Source organism: Triticum dicoccoides, chromosome 4B (genome assembly GCF_002162155.2).
Source record: "Triticum dicoccoides isolate Atlit2015 ecotype Zavitan chromosome 4B, WEW_v2.0, whole genome shotgun sequence".
Lineage (NCBI taxonomy): Eukaryota > Viridiplantae > Streptophyta > Magnoliopsida > Poales > Poaceae > Triticum > Triticum dicoccoides.
Window position 1 is genome coordinate 442,977,392 of NC_041387.1, and position 4,300 is coordinate 442,981,691.

Below are 4,300 nucleotides of genomic sequence, written 5' to 3' on the forward strand. Positions count from 1 at the left end.
GCCTCGTCACTGTCGCCACCTAGCTTGACCTCGAGCCGAAGAGCAACTCAGCAGGATGCCGGGGGACAGGTGCAGCAGCCAGCCTCGGCAGGAGGAGCTCGAGCCGACTCGGCAGAAGGAGTATAGCACCAGACACGCCCGTGAGTTTCTCTCTCTAATCCCCTTGAAACTACATTCCCGATCTGGAGCGGGAGGCTAGGGATGCCTCGTATGTGTGTCTGTAATTTTCTTCTCAGTTTGACAAGGAATATGCATATGGTAGTCTTCTGATTTTGGGTGTAGATTCTAATTTTGTTGGCAAAACAATGGCAGATTTCTCCATTAGCTTATATGATTTGGGGCTGATTTTACTCGTGTGATTCCTATTCATGGCTTTGCTGTGGGAGATAGCAAAAATGAAGTGAATTAAGTGTGAAAAAATAGCAGGAGCAATGCCTGGGCTGTAGATTTCTCCATTAGTTTAGTCATGGCTAATATGAACTTCTCTATTATATTGCTTATGGATTGTTCAGTAAAATGAAACCTCATGGTGTGGCATGTCACCTCCCTTGCACATATACTTGTACCCAATTTAGACCATCAGTAGAACTGTCTATATTGTACAGGTCAACTAATACACAGCACCCCGGCGGCCGGTGCATACATATCACTGCACGCACACACAACGCCACCTGACTCCTATTTCTTCAGTGCAGCACTGTGACATGGCCATACTCTGTATGGACACAGTGGCAGATTACAAACTCTTTGTAGTAGTGGATCTAATAAACAAGATGTCTTAGGTTTGAAAGCAACATGAAGATAAAGGAGATAACTTTGGATATGTTATTATCTTTACCATTATACGTATATAATTTCTTAATGTACGATGGAGCTGACCTCACGGGTTGACTGACGGCGACACGAAAGTCGGAGGGAGCAGAGTAGTTTTGCAAAAATGGAGGATACCAGACTGACCCATGGAGCATGATATCCTCCTTGTCAGGGGCCACCTTACTTGTATGGCTTCAGGCTGAGGAGACCCTTCTAATTAAGGTGGTTACTACTTACTTGCTGATTTGAACCTAGAAGAGAATGTCATTTCGTGTTTGTTAGTAGGATCTCATGTTTAATCTACAGATCTATTTAGTCAGTGTATTTGCAGACCAGTTGCGAGTTTTTACCTGGGAAAATGAACATTTTTCTACCTCAAATTTGCATATCAGTATCCCTGTTTGATTTAAGATTGCTTTTCTTATTATGAAGAAGATTTGTGCTGCTGCTATTGCGTTCTTCAGTTTCTGGTCATTGGTTCATCTGCAAATGTGTGGACCTCCCTCCCTTTTGCTCGATTGCTCCACCTTGCTCCTTTGGCTGATTATAACAGCTATTTCCGCAGCCCATGACGCTGGTTGAGGTTAGTCTTTCAGCATATGTTTTCTTCATTACATGTCCTTTAAATTGCAGCATAGGCCCCTTACAAATAAGTTAATTAACTAGATGTCTGCATTAATATATTTGCCTGATGGGTTTCCCTACTATGGCTCATGGTCATAGATGTAGTTTGCCTTTGCTGCTGTTGTTTCTCTCAATATTTCTATCCCACTATACTGTATGTGTTCTAAATGTACCGGTATATGAAAGATGATTATCTCCATTATTATTGTTCGTACTACCATTTTTATCCAAGATTCAAAACACCTAACACATGCCCTTTTTTAAAGTATCTTTAACGTAGCCTATTGGTTCTTAACTTACTATCAACTACTAGCGAAGATAGCTTTCTGAAATAAGCATGCTAAGCATGAACATTGTTCTACTCACGGGAAGAACCCTCAGGTGATGATAGGTCATGGTTCTTTGCCATTTCCTTTACAAAATCGGTTCAATCTTGTAATTCTAAGTTAGTATCAAGTCCTATATACCTTTCTGTTTGTATAAATTCACAACTTTCATGGAAGCTCTCAAATTGCGAGTATTAATCTCAGGTTGCTGGGTATGTTTGCTGGTAGTATGCTGCCATGCATCCACTGAGCAATTTTCTTGTGATTTACTTGTGATGACACATTTCTAATCTTTCTCTTTGGGATACTGAAATATGGTTTGCCTTGGGAAATATCTGAGATAGGATCCATGCTACTTTATTTGAATTGTTTTTATGTTTGCACCCTTATTTTGATTTTAGTTACGATGTTCTCTTTCTTTTGATTGCTCACATGTGTTTTTTGATTTTAGTTACGATGTTACTTGTGATGACACATTTCTAATCTTTCTTTTGTCACCATTCTTTGAGATATGAAAGATGATGTATTTTGTTGCATCCTTATTCTAAGCAAACTTTTGCATTTATTTCATGGTTTTAATTAAAATTTAAAATTATGCCTTCATGTTACTCAAATAACATAAAAAAATATGCATGCTTAAGTATATATTTTGAAAGATGAGCCATTTTTATTTTTTATATATAAAAGGGTTAGCCATGTTATCCTAGGTGTTTTTAAAACATAAAATTACTAACAAATGCAAATAGTTTCAATTCGTACATGGTTTCAAATGGGTCTCTGCGCCATTTGGCGCACCGGGTCATCTAGTGTCACCAAAAATTGTATTGTTTGGTTCGTATATGAATGTACTTTCGATTTATATTATTTTTGCAACGTATAACATATATTTTATGTGCGAAAATCATGGTTAATTATGACCCAGAATAAAAGGGAGACTAGTTAATGTGGGGTCGCTTTCTTAATTGAAGGGTAAATTGATTTTGATTTTGATCCAGTCACAGCGCGCCGCCCTCTCGTCCAATCCTAAATTGCTGCCGCATGCTCCTCTCCCTCTTCTCCATTGAAAAACCACCTCCTCCTCTCCATCATCTCCATTCCAAAACCACCATCTCGCCTCTCCTTCTTCTGATCTTCTCCATTGCAAAACCACATCCTCTCCTCTCCATCATCTTCATCCCAAAACCACCGTCTCGCCTCTCCCTCTTCTCTATTGCAAGACCACCGTCTATCCTCCCATCTTGCAATGCTAGCATCAGACCACTCAAAAGGACATCTATGGAGAGGATGCAACAGCGAATCAGGCAGATCGCCGGCGGCGACCAGGCAAAGTTACTCAGGTTGAAGGAGATTCTTACTTGGTTTGACAATGAGTGGGAGATTTCGAGGATGGTGCGGGCCATGTGGCAATGTATGCAAAAAAGTGAGACGGAGGCGATGAGGGCGGCGATGTACATGTACTCCTCGGTGGCAGTCACACCGTAGTCCTCCGAGTTCATCGAGTATCTCCTTTGTGCGATGGAGCAGACAGATTCGCCCGAGGCGATAGTCAGGCGGAGGTGGTGGGCGTACAGGTCGAAGGTCGAGCACCCATAGGATAACGAATCGATCGAGTATGGTGTGCCGTTCGTGAGGGTGCAGAGCCAGCCGGAGCCACATGAGTATTCGTTCTCCCACCGCAAGAGGAGGCCGGATGGCGCGACGTCGCTTCCTGCTACGTCTTGAGCTTGCATTGGTTTTCCTTGAAGAAGGGTGATGCAGCAATAGTAACGTAAGTATTTCCCTCTGTTTTTGAGAACCATGGTATCAATCCAGTAGGAGGCTCCTCAAAAGTCCCACGCACCTACACAAACAAACAAAGAACTCGTAACCAACACAATAAAGGGGTTGTCAATCCCTTCACGACCACTTGCGAAAGTGAGATCTGATAGAGATAGTATGATAAGATAAATATATTTTTGATATTTTATAATATAGATGCAAAATGTAAAGATGCAAATAAAAGTAAATTGGAAGCAAATATGATAAGAGATAGACCCGGGGGCCATATGTTTCACTATAGGCTTCTCTTAAGATAGCATAAGTATTACGGTGGGTGAACAAATTACTGTCGAGCAATTGATAGAAAAGCAAATAATTATGAGATTATGTAGGCATGATCATGTATATAGGCATCACGTCCGCAACAAGTAGACCGACTCCTGCCTGCATCTACTACTATTACTCCACACATCGACCGACTCCTGCCTGCATCTAGAGTATTAAGTTCACAAAGAACAGAGTAACACATTAGGCAAGATGACATGATGTAGAGGGATAAACTCATGCAATATGATATAAACCCCATCTTTTTATCCTCGATGGCAACAATACAATACGTGCCTTGCAACCCTTTCTGTTACTGGCTAAGGACACCGCAAGATTGAACCCAAAGCTAAGCACTTCCCCCATGGCAAGAAAGATCAATCTAGTAGGCCAAACCAAACTGATAATTCGAGGAGACTTGCAAAGATAACTCAATCATACATAAAAGAATTCAG